The sequence below is a fragment of the Pseudorca crassidens genome, chromosome 3 (assembly GCF_039906515.1).
Source record: "Pseudorca crassidens isolate mPseCra1 chromosome 3, mPseCra1.hap1, whole genome shotgun sequence".
Lineage (NCBI taxonomy): Eukaryota > Metazoa > Chordata > Mammalia > Artiodactyla > Delphinidae > Pseudorca > Pseudorca crassidens.
Genome location: NC_090298.1, coordinates 74,686,933 through 74,703,013, shown reverse-complemented (window position 1 = coordinate 74,703,013; position 16,081 = coordinate 74,686,933). Strand labels below are relative to the sequence as shown.

The window sequence follows — 16,081 nt, the reverse complement described above, 5'->3', positions numbered from 1 at the left end:
CAGAAACACCACTGGAAGCCCCCTGGCCATTCCCTCTTCTCTTCCCAGTTCCAGCTTTATTCTGCACTTTGAAGGATCTTGTGTGCATGTGGGTGGATGTTATAGCCACATGTCCACATTCAGGCTCTGTCCATCTTCCCCAACAGCCACCTCATAGCCACAGCTCGGAACTGTACCCACGCAGGCAGTGCTGTCAGTTACTGAAAGGATGGACAAGGAAAGGGCCTCTTCAGGCCCCAGAAGCAAGTTCAGGGCCATTAGAGCAGAGTGTAGAGGGATGGGCTCAGGATCCAGGTGGGCATGTCTTCTTAGCATCATGTCTTCCTCACTGCTTGGAGAGTAGCAGGCTGGAGGAAGAGCCCAGAAGTGTTCTCTAAGACACAGAGCTTGGGACCATTTTGCCTCAGTCCAACGTGGTAATGATTTCCAGGGACTGGAATCTTGGTTACTCATCTAGTCTTGGTTCCCAAACCAGCACTTGCATTCTGCCATGTTCTTCCCAAAGACCGCAGCTTTTCCTGAGACCTTGATTTTAAAGATTTTGTCTCCATTTTCTTCTGCTGATGACTTGGATTTCTGTCTGTCTGCTCCAGGCTCCTTGAGCATCTTATTAATTAATCCAGAGAGCTAGAATCTCCACTCAGCATCTTTTGAGCATGATGCTCATGCTGACTGCTAGTCTTAACTCACACCATAGCCCACCTCTGGCTCCTTCTTCTGACCACCTACTATGCTCTAGTGAACTTACCCTCTGCTCTCATTGTCTGGTCTGATCTGGAATCAAGTGAAGCCTCTGTAGAAGAGATTCTGACAAATACACTTGTCCTGGAAAGGACGGCTCCAGGCCTACAGAGAAGTCAAGAAACAGTAGCAACAGGGCACCCAGGAACAGGCCTCTAAAAGACCATTTTGAGTCCATTACCCTTAAGTGATTAAGAGGCCATTTCAAGGAGAGGCCTCATGTCCCTTCTGAACATATGTACAATTATCCTAAAAGGAATCAAGCAGATTTACCTTTAGTGTAGGCCTTACCTCGCAGAAGCATTCTTGCCTTTCTTCCTACAGATGCCTTAATTACTTTAATGGGGATACAGTCTTTCATTCCATAATTTGAGAGAAAAGGCTTAAAATACACAGGCCTGACTATGGTTAGGCATTTGCAGAAACTCATTCACACTAAAGTGTCATCAGTCAATCAATCAGTTAGCAACTATAAATGGCAGACATTAGATCTCTTCCTTTTTTGATGAGCATGTGTAGGGGGAAAGATAGTAGAAAGAAACTTTGAAAAATCAATGCTTCTGCATATGTGGGTGGAATTACCATTGAGACGAGGAAAGAGGAACATAAATGGAAGGCTGGGAACCTCGAAGAGAACACCCAAAACTTCACAGATTCCCTCATCTTCTCATTGCCAGACTGAAGGTAGAATTCAGTCCAATTCAATTCCACTCTTAGGACCTAGGGTTCAAAGAACATAATCTCTAGAAAATTAACCAGCAGTGTGATTATGTTGGAAGAATAATATCACACTACATATTCTGTGGAGGAGAGACAATAGATACGTTCAACTTACATTTTGAAACCTGAACGCACAGATGTGAAGCAGCCTTTCACGTTGTGTGGAGTCTGAGGGTGTCGCACGTTGAAGCGTGGGATCTGGCCTGTGGTTACCATGACCGAGGATCTTTGAATAGCTACCTTCATACATCATTTTCTGCTCTTATCTTGACTTTGCCTCTTAGGGCAAACAAATTTCATAGCAATAAAAATAATACTAGATAACATTTTTTGAACAAAGTATTCGGCTAAACAAGCTACTTGGATTGCATTATTGAATCCTCACAGCAACCCTAGGAGACAAGTTTGAGGATGGAGGGTTAGGAGTTTTAGTAACTTGCAGAAGTTACGGAGACAGAGATTGATAGTACCAGGATTCTAATCTCATTCCATGGATACTCATGGAAAATTTTGTTGTCCAGTGCTAAGTGTAACAGTAAGAGCTACACTTTATGGTTTCTTCTGTATATTTTGTGTTCACATCACTCTTTGCCTCAGGGCTTTGGGTTAGAGGGGATGTTTTGCAACAGTAAATGGATGACTAAACATCATAATCACCTGTGATTTAACTGTTCCCAGGATAACATGTTTTCAGCTATGTAACTGTTCAATAAGTGAGATAAAAATAAGTGGCATAAAGCTATCCTTAAAGATGGCTAACAATAAATTAATACGGCAAGAAATGGAATATGGCTTTCTCATAGAAATCTAAGCAGAGCCACATGCACGAAATGCCTACTTTAAACATGCAAATAAGTTTGATGTCAATCTGCTTTTCAGAACTTCTCTGCTTAAAGGATTTTGTTCTTTTTGAAGTAAACAAGCTAGAAGGCTCTGATTAAAGTAGGTTAGACTCATGGCAGAATGTTTGAGGGAAGCAACATTTTTGCCACAAGATGCTTTGCTCCTAGAAGCTAACACTAGACTTATGGTGGGAATTAATAGGATTATTGAAACTAGATAGCAATTAATTTATTGATTAATTCTATTATTAATTGTGCAAACATTTATTGCATATCAGAGACAGGTAATATATTAAGATACCATGGTTTGCTCTGTGGAGGACACAAATACTAGCCATTTAAAGGCTCAGGCTTTTTGGTTTGTATCAATAAAAACCAGCTGAGGCTACCATTGAATCAAGAGGAGACTTAGTTTAAGGAGATACAGAATTCTAAGAAAGGGAATATACCAAGGGATATTCCAAGGAGTCATGGAACTTATTCCCTTATCGCTGTGGTCATGCCTACTAACCCAGTGCTTGGCACATGGAAGTACTTGATTAACAATTGCAGCATAAACTAAGGGCTGAATCAAGAGCAGAAATGTTTGTACCAGGAAACCCAGAAAGTGGTCAATTTCCATGTCTTACCTCTTTGCCTTTGCATTCATGTTTCCCCATACTCTCTAGAGAGAGACTATGGCTGCTCTACCATCCCGGAGTTTAGATATTATAGTCCAGTTATACTTCCTCACCATGTGTGATTCCAACTGGCTCAAAGTGAATGCCCAGCCATAAGACTTGGCTTGGCCCTCATGGCCAAGAGGGAGATTATGTGGAAAAATATGGCTGCTGGGGGCACACCTAGAGAGAGCAGTTCTGAGGGCGATGTTTATTACAGCCTCGGCACATAACTCAAGTGTTTACACCAAGCAAAAATGGATCCTGCAGTCCCAGGGCCTTTAGATATGTATATAAGTATACATTGTTTCTCAGGGTACTGCACTTGAGCCCTCTGACTCTATTTACTCTCCCTGCAAACACACTACTTACACCCCTGTTTTCAGATAACCTCTTATAAGTTGATGATTTCCAAATCTATTTTCAGCATAGAGCTCTCTCCTGAGCTCCAGATCCACCTATCCAATTTCTTACTCAATTTCCCATGCATGTCTATTAGACACCTCACTTTTGATATGCTCAAGACTGAGATCATCTTCCCTCCAAAATCTGTACCTTCTCTAGGATTCTTTAGCATGTAAAAATGAATACCGTTTTTGAATCTATAGTAAAGACTGTGGTGAATGTTGGCAAGTCGCTCTCGTTAGAGGGAAAAATATAAAGATACAAAAAGGACATCTTGGAATTTGGAACAGAAAATTAAAATCTAAAAACTGCCAGCAATATCACACATTAATAAAATGTGGGCCCACACATAGTCTGAAAACAATATGTAATTTGGGAATTCAAATCCATGTATTTGGCCACTGGAGTAAGACTTAGTAGTTGGGTGATGATACATCCCAGTTTCCCTGAAACAGTTCCAATTTATTCCTATTGGCCCAACATCCTATCTAGTTTTGTATCTGTTTCCAATGTTTAATTTTTGATGAAGTATTATTAATAGTTGAATTAAAATAGTCTTGGATGGGCTTAGTAGAAAGAATTCCACTTTTTTATTCTACTTTCTGCCATGAATTCATCTAGTAATGTGTGAGAGGTACGTACAGTGAACAGAATTCTCACTCTATCACTAGTGACAGTAGCTAGCGATAATCCATTTATCTTTTCATAGCTTTTTCCAGACACACTGTGGCTAAACTCCCATTTCATCCAAAGACAGCTAACTCCATGTGTTATTTGTATGGTAATGGGAGGGGTATCACACTCTGATGCCCCTGATGGTATTGTTAAACTAATTAGTTGTGCCAGGGTCCATACAGTGCTCTGTGAGATGCATGAAGTCATCAATCAGTGGAGTCAATGAGAAACATGGGAAATGATAACTTGGGTGTACATGAAACATAAGCAGGTAATAAAGGCTGAGCAGTCTTGCCCTGGAAGACATAGAGAGTAATTTAAATACTCTTGCTAGAATAATATGATATTCATTACATGGTGCAAATCTATAACTTTTCAATTGTTTTATTTTGGAGAATACTTTTAAAATTTCCTACAGAATGAAGCTCAATCTTCTTGTCATAAAACGTTTCTGCCTAGCCTCTGCACCTCAGTTCTTGCCTCTTCCCTCCATGTACCCTTCAGTTCTGCTACATCTATGCATCACATATACTATCTTCCCTCAGGACATGAAGCAGAAAATATTTTCTCAGCCTCATAATTTTCCCCCGTTTCTCTGCTTGGCTTTCTCAGCATAAGGCGCATTCTTTTGCTATAGCACTTAACATAGTCTACTACAATTTTGGATTTGCTATCTTCCTCTCTAAACTGTGTCGTTGGAACAGAGAGTCTGTATTTCCTTCAATATTCCCAGTAATAAAAATATTCCCTTACACATAATATACATGCAATAAAATTATATTGCATACAAGGTAGAAAATAAATGCTGTAACGAGGCACGAGGCACAGGTAAAGTGTTATAGGAGAGGAAGCAAAGAGATAAGTGATTTCTAGCTAGAGAGAAAGGGGAAAATTCACACAGCATTTAATTTTTTAATTGATCTTGTGGTATGTATTGGATTTGGGGAGAAAGAAATCCTAGGCAAAAAGTACAGCATAAGAATATAGAAAGTGTCCTGAAAACTGAGAATTTAAGTGTGGGTAGGGTAAATTATAACATGAAGTTGAGTGGTGAGTAATACTTAGAAGGTCTAGATCAAAATTCCTGAATGGCAGACTGTCTAAAGTTCAGAATTTATCCTATTAATAGTGATAAATATTCTGAGTGTTTGGAGTCAAGCATCTTCATGTAGTCTGAAAACTACGTGAGATGACTTCATAGGAGGAAAAAAAAAAGGAAACCAAAATGAGAAAATCACTGTACAAACTAGGTGAATAAGTAGTGCTGTCCTGTAGCCAGATTGTATTGGCTTGTGAGAGCCAATTGCTAAGGTTTCAGGATTTTTGTAAGTCAGTTTTTATATACAATCATAATTAAAAATGGAATTATGTAAACTTAGAATTAAATAATTTATATGCAAATAAAGGTAATAAATACTCAGAACTATTCACTTCATACTTATTTTACTATTATCTATGCATTTGAGGTCACACGTATCTGTATGGTTCAAATAAGATAAAATTATGTATTACTCCACATCTCTTCCCAACTGTGTTTAGCGACGTTATGATGCAGTAGCTTGACATCAGTCACGATGGGAGTATTTACACTACAGCAATTGGCAAATGCTACAATCATGACTTTCCCCTACAAAATCAGAATTGGCTTGCATTTATTAATATTTTTGCTAAGATTATAACTTTATGCTTTCTCCCTTACATTTATCAAGGTCCCTTAATATATGTCTTTGGACAAACTTGAAGTGGAATTACTATAAGCGTATGTACACATTGCATAGTAGTATTTTTTAAGAATCCATAAATATATTTCTCTGTGTGAGTTCAGAGGCAAGAAGAGTGTTAACTAAGGGAGTGAGGAAAAATCAGAAAGTATTGTATTTTTGATCAATTCTAACAACAAAAAATATATATAAACACATATTTCCAAATAAGGTCACATTTGGAGGTTCTGGATGGACATGAATTTTGGGGGGATACTATTCAACCCATAACAGCTCATAACTGAGTTCAAAATTTCAGGAAATACTAAAATAATTTTAAAATTACGGATATGGGTTTTCTAAGTAATAAAATCATGTCCTGGTTTATTTCATATTACATCCTCACTCATTTTTCACATGGTTTATTGTCTCCTTCCCTCGTTGCTCTAGTTTCGGAAGGCTGCGCGGCTTACCCATAAGAAAGGGTAAGCTAGCCCCTGTGGTTGATCTTTATGGGAACACAAGATGACAGATAAGCTGAATGCACTCTTTCTAAATATTTGACCCACAAATGTAGCCAGACACTTAAAAATAAAATCTGTGTTTCCTAGCTGTGTGGTTATATTAATATCAGACAAAGTAGACCTCAAGAGGAGGAGTACTGCCAGAAATAGAGGGCATTTCACAATGCTAAAAGGGTCAATTCATCAGGAAGACATATCTTAAATGTGTATTCACTTAATAAAAAGAGACTTAAAATCCGTGAAGCGAAGATGTCAAATTCACAATCATAATTGGACATTTTTTAATACTCCACTCTCAATAATTGCTAGAACATATAGACAGAGATATCAATAAGAATACAAAGAATTTGAACAGTACTATAAACACTCTTGGGCTAAATAGCATTTATAGAACACTCCACCAAACACTACAGAATACACATTCTTTTCAAGTTTATTCAGGAAGTTCTCCAAGGTAGACAGTAGGATAGACCAAAAAATAAGTCTCAATGAATAAAAAACAAAAGGATATCTTACGAAGTATATATTCTCTAGCCGCAACAGAATTACATTAGAAATCAGTGATTTATTAAAAGACACTCCAAATATTTTGAAATAAGGAAAAAAAAAGAGCTGCTTAATGATATCAGCTCTTAAAAAGGATGTCAGTTAAACAACTTAGTCAACTCTGTGAATTCCTGGTCGGCAAAGAAAAATTTTGGTCAAGAAAATTAAAACTCAATCAAATAATCCTTTTGAAATTTATGGGTAATGGGGCTCTTTAAAGTTATCTTATATATTGCCATTAATCACTGGCTTGCTGCATTTATAAAGATGTATTCAGCAATATAACTAATCCTTTCAGGTATCCTAAGATTATTTACAAAAATACACTATATTACTTTTAATGGTCCCATCTTTTAAAACTTCTAGGATCTCAAAGCCTTTCTGGAACGGGAAGGAGACTTGCCAGTTGTCTTGGAAATGTAAAATAAACACTTTTTCTATATATGTTAATGCCATTATTTATTGAGTATTTACTCAGCTCCAGTGTAACTGGGGTCATTAGCAAAATAAAAGCAGCTCAGATCCTGTCGATACTTGACCTTTAAAATAGTTGTACATTCTGTGTTCCTGGATATCAAACCAGCTAGCCCCCAATGTGGCATCTTAGCTGTTGTTGCAGTGCAAGTAGAAGCAGAGGTGCCATTCCTTGTTGAAAACTTTTTGGGAAAAAAATCTTCTGCTGTAGACATGGTGTTTCAAAAATCAGACAAAATATATTTCATGGAAAATCTATTTTGAGATCGACATTCATTTGAAAAGCTAAAACTAGCATCCGGATAAAAAAAGGAAGGGATGAAACATCAAACTGAAAATATCTTCCTATATTGTGACATTTTCTCAGATGTAAATGAGACCACCTTTAAGGCTGTCACAAGCAAAGAAATCCAACTGGGGTCTTGATGACTGAAGGGATGCTGAAGAATCTCTCATCAGCGGACCATAAAGAATAAAGCAAAAGCTATCAGTAATGTGCAGATGTTATCAGGATGTGACTTCAGCACAACCCCACATCCCAGTGGAGAGACAAAACTGCAGATGTTTAGTGTATTACAGGAACTAACCGCCAATTCTGTTTTGCTTCTCCTACTTTATAATGTTTAATTTTTTTTTAAAGACATGAATTGCACTTTTGAAGAGCTTCCTGCAACCTGAATCACTTTGTAAGTCTAATTGCTTACAACTAGGATGCTGGGAGCTCTGGGGAAAGTGGCAGATCGATTACTACTTGGGTGTGGGACAGTGTGGAGTATGCAGGGGTGGGATGTGTTTAAGCATTCAAACGCAGGTGATGGGAAGAGAGTTGTCATTGTTGTGTGATAGGAACCCTAGGTGCCAGGTAGACCTGTGTACTGGTTTGACAACAAATCTACTTTAAATTTGCTCAAGTCCTGACAAACCAAAAGAATTCACAGAAGCTCGAATTTGTTAAAGTACAAAATATTTGGAGATGTGAAGCAAACAGTTCTGCCCAAATGATTCTTTTCTTCTTTTTAAGTGAAAAATGGTAATGATTTAATAGATTATTTATATAGCTTCAAAAGAAATTATTTGCCTTGGTGAGAATTCATTTTTGGGGAACGTCTGGGTTTTGATTTTTATGTTCTTGATATCAGCCAGTTGTAAACTCGTGAACCTATATTCATTTTGACTGGTTTAGATGTGGTCATTTTCCAAGCAAGTTTTGTTTTTCAAATGAAAGCAGCCTATCTATGCTCTGTTCAGACGCTGGTGCCCTCTTCTGCCCACTGCAAGTCTCTACTGTCCTGTCCCCTCTGCTTTCCACCCCCAGTGGCTCTTTTCTCCCTCAAGGAGCCTATAGGACCTTCCCTTCAGTGTCTTTAGATCTAATGAGTCTACATCTTCTGGATCACATGGACTGAAGGTTATAGAACAAATCACAGAAAAGGGGAAAAAAGGTAATTAAAAAAACCAACATGACCTCTTAGAGAATAAAGACATAAACCATGCTAATTTGGGGGATGGGCTTGTATTTCAGGAAAAAAAAATGTAATTTACATTCAAAAGAGTAAATATTAGGAAGCATACCACAGAATTACATTCTAGTAATTACATCTGTAGAAATGATTACATCTGGTATTTAAAAAGATGAAAAATCAGAGGCAGATATCACCTGGAATAAGGGCTGGCTTAACATATATGAGTTCTTAAATTAATTTTCTTTGAGATTCATGAAAGAAGAAAGCCAGAAAATGGGGATAACATATTGCACTTGATTCTAAAGGGAAGAGACGAGAGGAGCAAAAGCAAAAGGAGAGCCCTGCTTTATCCTAGAAGGCTCAAGTAAGCAAAGAAATTCTAATCTGATCATTAGAAACAAACCAAATCAAAGACAAAGCAATTCCTGGTTTTAAACCAAAGACAAAGCAATCCCTGGGTTTAAAGCACATTTACCTATTTATGTCCACACGCACTGAATGTAATGGCAAGTGAACACAATTCATCTCTAAAGGTTGGTTTATTGTGGGCTTGTGTTCTCTTCATGTTTGTTTTCCTAGTACCCAGCACAGTGCCTGGTACTTTGACATTGTCCAATAATGTTGATTTGATCGAATCATTGAACAAGAACAAAGAACCCTATTCTGAATATTGGATGAAGTGAAAGATTCAGATATTTGAAGACTTCAACACTCTTTGTCTAAAGGGCCACCTAAAACTTATAAGAAAATTTCATGTAATTTTTATGTCAGGATAGGCAACTACAGAAGGAATGAAAGAAATTTTTTAGTGTAAGATGGTTCTACCTTTGCTAAGATGTGACCGACTGAAAACCTCAAAATATTTTGAGGAGATGCTATCTGCCAAAGGGATTACCACAATACATGTAGGATCAAAGAAAATTCCACATTTTACCCTGGTGATTAGCTGTAATTAAATAAAGTAAGTCTTTTTAAACTTCATTAGCAGCAAGATGTTTGCTACAGCAGAGTGGGCACAAATCATCCATTCTTAATTAAAAGATAATCCACAGGATGGCCATAATCTTCTTCAAAAAATACACCATTTCCCCCTGAAAGATTTTCTCATCAAATAAGGATAAATAACAGTTTCTCTGAGTTTAAGCCATGAAGGAATGGGTGCTCCTCCCGTCTGCTTGAGTGAGTGCTGAATGTGGCTGATAGCATCACTTTGGCATGCTATTATCTAAAATGGTAGAATACCTCACTTCAGCAAAGTCTGACATAAATCTTTGAAAACAAAGACATTGCATATGTATGAGCTGAAATAGATATGACAGTGTTGGCACATTAATATTCCTGTCACTAGGGGGTTTCAAACTTTTAAGGAGAGGATGAGAATGAATTCAGACTGTAGCTGGTAAAATAGGGCGACATACAGTAGGACAATTAGGCATTGCTAACCATAATAAAACATGTGCAGAGAAAGGGTTCCCCTGCTCCCTGCCTTTGGTTAAAAATGACTGTGGGATTATCTCTTGGGAATGCCAAGAATAATTAATTTGGCTTAGAGATTTGCATGGTTGTTCTAAGCATACTAATAAGAATGTTCCGTGAAGACCAGTCCCACTCAATAGAAGAGAGAACTGTTTTTTCTTGTGTAGCCACTGTGGTGGTTCATGGCTAACAGATGTTTCCACTTATTCCTCAACAACCCTCATTAAAAGTAACTGTGAGGCGTAATTGACTAGTTCTCCACATAGTTGGATCTACATAGAAAATAGTCCTATCACTGTATGTTTTACAATGATTTCTTTTCCCGTTTTTTGTTGCTGATATGAAAAGCTTTACCATGACCTTTTCACTTAACTTCTCAGGAAGAAGTAAATGGATGAAAACTAACCTTTTTCCTCCATCTTACTCTGGATGGACTTACTGTGTGTTGCGAAGTTCTACTTGGAAATGCCAACCATTTTTAGAAAAGCCTTGTAAATCATCAAATTCTAGAAAATCATCACTTACTAGGGAAGATGACATAACAGTTGTATTAGATTTCATTCTGTAGGGGAGTGGGCAAGAGTTATTCAACACCAGGTCCTAATGAAAAATTGTCACTAAGTTACAGTTCTGGTGTTTGAAGCTGATGTTGAAATGTCAGAATTTTTTCTTTTGGTAAAACGTATGTGTTGACCTGGTGAGTGGATATGAGGGGCTGCTTAAAAGCTTTTTTTTTTTTTTTTTTTAACCAAAAGCTTTTTGGATATGTTGGGAGGCTTGGTCTGAGCCTTGACGGCAGTCACCAGATACAGGAAAAAAAGGCTTCAAAACCTCTCCTTTGCCAAAGAGACAAGAAATAATATCTGACAAAGGCATCACAAGCAAACATGATGGCGAATCAGTAATTATACAGGCTACAAAGGAGAGCACATCTCACTTCCAAATGTCTTTTTTCTTCTTCTTCATATTTTACTAATAACATCTCATAGAGGTGCTTAGGTCAGTATTTTTAAAAGCAATTTAATATATGACTGTGCTTTGGGTTAGGTTTAACTCCTTTATTAGACTAATGCTATTTGTCATTTCATGCATGTGTCAGCATTGTTTTTGAATGGCAAAAAAGGTTGGGAATAAACCAAGCACAAAGAAAGACATTCGCAGCTCACTATATGTAATTTTGCTTTAGAAAGGAATAAATATTCCATGAAGATAGGTTATATGCCACTTGCAAAATATTGCTATCTCTTAAAGGGAGTTACATGTTGAAAGAAAAAGACAATAAATTAAATAATATTAGTGAAAAAATGGCAGCAAATTTGACCAGATCCAAGTTGCATAGCTTCACTCTTTAATCTCAGACTCTTTGAATGTATTGTTCTTGATTTTGGAAAGCAAGTAAGAGAAAGGCTTTTCAAAAGAAGTTACAAGATTAAATTTCAATGTCACAATATTACTTTGTTTTTCATCAAATAGTATACCATGAAAAATTTACGTGTACAAAATGAATTTTCATCCCATCTTACAAATAAATCATCATTAGAAGCATATGTCAAATGAATCGAAGTCCAAGTTTCAACCAGGATGGATGTGAAGAAAAAGAAAAAAATGATAAATGGGATGGAATATTTACTTCAGAAATAACTGCAACTTATACTTTCTCAAAATCTTTGCCTTTTTATTTCATAATAATCTGTTACTGATCAAAGATATACTATATGTCAAATAAGCAAGATGCTTCTGGTATAAAATTATTGATATGAACCGTAAATGAAAACAAAGTTACTTGGGCCTTGAAAATGTTCTCTTTCATGTTGATTCATTGCAGACAACTAATGAATTGCAGTCTCTTCTTCTTTCCCTGACATATTTGGGATGGTTTACATGACTTTGAAATGTCTTACGTATTTTACCACCCACTATAGAGTATTCGGAAGAAGGGAAGAAAAACATGCATTTATCTTGCTGGTGGTCATTTTTTACCATCTCCTTCAGTATCTAGGAATACCAAAGGTATACTGATAAAAGGGAAAGGAGAAGAAAACCTAATCAAATGTATTAAGATACAAGAATATATTTTAAAGGCTATCTTAGAAGATATTTGATAATTACCAATCCACTGACCACATGGTCTCTAGTATGAAGGCACTGTAAGATCTCTGATAACCATGTGCTAATCAAGCTACCTATAAAGTGGCTGTAGATAAGGGTGCTCCTGAAATTATGTCTATAAACACCAGTTACCATTTTAAAAAGCACTAGAAAGATGTATTTTTTCCCAGCCACATTCACATAAAGAAATTTATTTATACCCTTACAATTTCTTTCTTAGGATAGTCTCTTTTGTTCTATCGGATCATATAGATTAAATTTACTGTGATATTATGTTTTCTGATAACTATGAAAGTCAGAATTTCAGCATACCACTGATAAAGCTATCATATCCCTTTATTATGTATAATGCACCTATTGTGATTTAGACCCTTGCAAAAGCTAAAAGCTTTTATTAAAACATTTCAGACATATAACCATATTTGATTTCAAAGATACAGTATAACATATCTTGTTTATTTGAATTAAACGTTTGTCTTACGTTTTAGTACACCATACTAATTTCGTTGTTTAAATTGGACAAAAATGGCCATGAGTTTGATTCTATATGGAACTGAAACATTTAACACAATAATCATTTCATATGAAACGTAGAAAACATACCTACAAACAAATGTGAATTTGATATTATCAATGAAGAAGAATATACCCTAAGAAACTGGTACCATTTAATGTTACATGCTATGGCATTTCATTATCTGGCAAAATAAATCTTCCATCTTTCGTTACCACTTTATATAAAATAAATAAAAGACCAACTTCTTTTCTTATCCTTGCATTGCTTACTCCTTGAAAAGCAGATATGTTTTATAAAAGAAGTTGTTATATTAAGATGTATGTCTGCTTTCCTTCAGAAGACAGATTAGAGTGCTTCAGCTGCCACTAAAGTTGTCGTTCTTTGTAACAAAATGTAATGCTGCATATATAAAAATGCAAAGTGTAATGTAGAGTCAAATGTCTCTCAGCACAAGAGTTGTTCGTTTTAGCACCCATTTTGTTGGTATTTATCAACTTACTAATTATAGGCAAATTGCTTCCAACACGAAAACTGTGATGATTAGCAGTTTTTTCTGCTAACTCTAGTCTACTGTAGTTCCGGTAAAGAATGTCAATAATCCAGATTCCTTTCTTTTTCCTGCCTTAGAATATGTAAAAATAAATTCATCAGGCTAGCATTTCTAAACTTTTGGGAAACGTGGTTTGGAAGGATGGGGGTGGAAAGAGGAAAAGGGATGGATTAAATATATCAAATCAAGAGAAAGTCTACTTGCTACTTCCCAGCAATTGGACAATCTTGAAGGCTCACTGGAGATTGGTCTAGCACAAAATGGAATTAGGTAATCCCAGTTTAGTAACAGAGTAACTGTGTGTGATTGCACAGTAATTGCATAGGAAGTGCATCAACTGCTAGCACCCAGCATAAAATCTCTATGTTAAAGGGAGGAAGAAGAGTCTTAAGAATTACTTCACATACCATCATTGATACCCAGCAAATGGCTGGCATATGTTGTGTAAACCTCTCATACAACTATTCAGCAGAGCTATATGTTATTGCTTGGTCAGACATAAAACAGTCTGTAACCTTCAGCTTTCCAGTACAGTCCTTTAAAGTGAGCTCAGATGAAAATGGGAGTAACATACCCATCTAGAAAACATTCTCATAACGTGCAATACAATAAAAGGTTGAATTTTCTATCACCATTGCTGATTTCACCCATTTGTTTCTCATTACAATAAGTAAACAAGATTAAATGCAAAATCTTACAGTTCAGAGTACATTACAAAGCAGAAATGTCTGTAACGAATACTGACTTAGTGTCTTAACCAACTTATGTGTCTCTAAGTGACTATTTCTCCCTGCTAGGAAGTTTTTACAATTTTAAAGTTATATTGGCAGGTTCCAGTCAACAATGATGTCTGCAATGGCCTTCTTTCTCCGATACGTTGCTTTTAGTCTAATTGCTTATTTGCAGTCTCAGCAAGCAGAGAGAAGAATTTTATCCTCTTTGCCTTGTCTCTGAATACTAACTAGCTGGCCCAGCCGAGGCTCTCTAAAGAGAGAAACTGCATGAGAGACACACTGCATTTGACACAGTCAAGAGGTAAAAGAAAGAGCAAAACAAAAGTCTATTCAAGACTGAATCCTCTGATATTCTCCCCCATCCCCCAACCCCTTTAAAAATAAAGCAAAAGGGGGGAAAACCCATAAATCCATGCCTGAATGCCTGAGGTTGTCGGAATAAAGGACAGTGAATGACAGGTGACTGTCAGCATAATTCTCAGTCTCCAAGTAATCACTTTTTGGCATTGTTGCACAAAAAAAGTGTATACATAACAAGGGAATATGTCATAAGTTCTCTATGTATGCACAGACAAGTTCAGCATAGGAGAAGCAACTAAGCATTTCCACACCGACCCAATGGTTTCCTTTCAGTTCAATGTATTGTTGCTGGAAAATGTTCTCAAATTATTAAGTGTTTTTCTAGTGACAAAAATGCTAAATAACTTTGGGGAAACTACTGAAGGGTTATGAACCTACTTTCCTCTTACTTCTTTTTCGAAATGTATTTACAGAATGAGAGATCTGGCTTGATAAATAAAACTCCTTGCACACGTTGCTAAAATGTTAAAAAAAAAAAAAAAAGGAATAAGAGTCAACTGATGAGTTTGATTTTTAAAAGTCTCCTCTCCAGCTATTTTCCCCCAAGATCTCTTTACACTTTCATCTTCACAGACGGCCTTAATCTTCCTGTCTTTTTTGTTCCAATGTCTGGTCAGTTTGTTTTAAAGTCACCTCCCCCTCCCCATTTGCTGGAACTGAAACTTGACTTCGGGCACTTGGAGTTATAAATGCTGATAAATGTGCAGGCCTTTCCAGAGAAAGGTGGGAAGTGCTGAAGCAGGAAAGGTTTTGATGATTATTTAAATAACGTGTATTAAGTTGTCTGTTGCATGAGCTCCAGGTACAGAGAGATAAACAACGGAAGTGATAGAGTAATTGGTAATTAAAAGAAGCCTGGCCTCTTCTCAGATACTGGCGCACTCCAGTCTGCTGACCATCCGTAGTGGAAGGACGGGGATCCTAGCCTCAGTTCCACTGGGCTGAGGAAGAGACAAAACTGACCAGAGCTCCAAGCTTCTAGGTCCTGCCTAGAAGACGTGGGCATGGAGACGGTTCACTGTGACCAAGTTGCTGATGCCAGGTGTAACCAGGTGACGAGCAAGAGTCTAGAGACAGTGATCTGTGTCACTCTAAGTACTCACAGGGCACCATGAAGGCAAAGCTCCACTGCAGTTACCACCCCAGCAGGTGTTACCACATAGTCTAAATCTTCTGAGAGAAATGAAGGAGGAAGGAAAGAACTCGAATGACATAAAAGGAGACAAATAAGAGGAAGTTACTTTCCTAGTTACAACTTCTTTCTTTCGCTTGCTATAAAGGAAGAGAAAAATCTTAAAAGGATGAGCATGACTGAATGCTGTGTATTTATTTCACTATTAAATATGGATAATAATTTGTTTTGCTTTTAAAGTGTGGAAGTTGAAAGTCCTTGAGAGAAAACAGTCACCTTATACAGACTTGAACTCAGTCTTCAAGAAGTTAATTTGTAGAATATTTAACAAACTGATCAGATGAGAATTTTCTTCAATTGCATATGAAATATGTCTTTGCACAGATAAGTGAACAAGATTGCTGGATTCTGTTCTCGTTTTTCACTTACAGTGGCTGTAACTTAAGCTGCCACT

At 36.9% G+C, this 16,081-nt stretch overlaps 1 long non-coding RNA gene across 1 annotated transcript in view; it reads left to right on the top strand.

Moving 5' to 3' along the window:
- LOC137221493 (uncharacterized) overlaps window positions 1-16,081 on the top strand; it is a 258,262-nt gene that overhangs the window by 42,631 nt on the left and 199,550 nt on the right. The window lies entirely within an intron of this gene.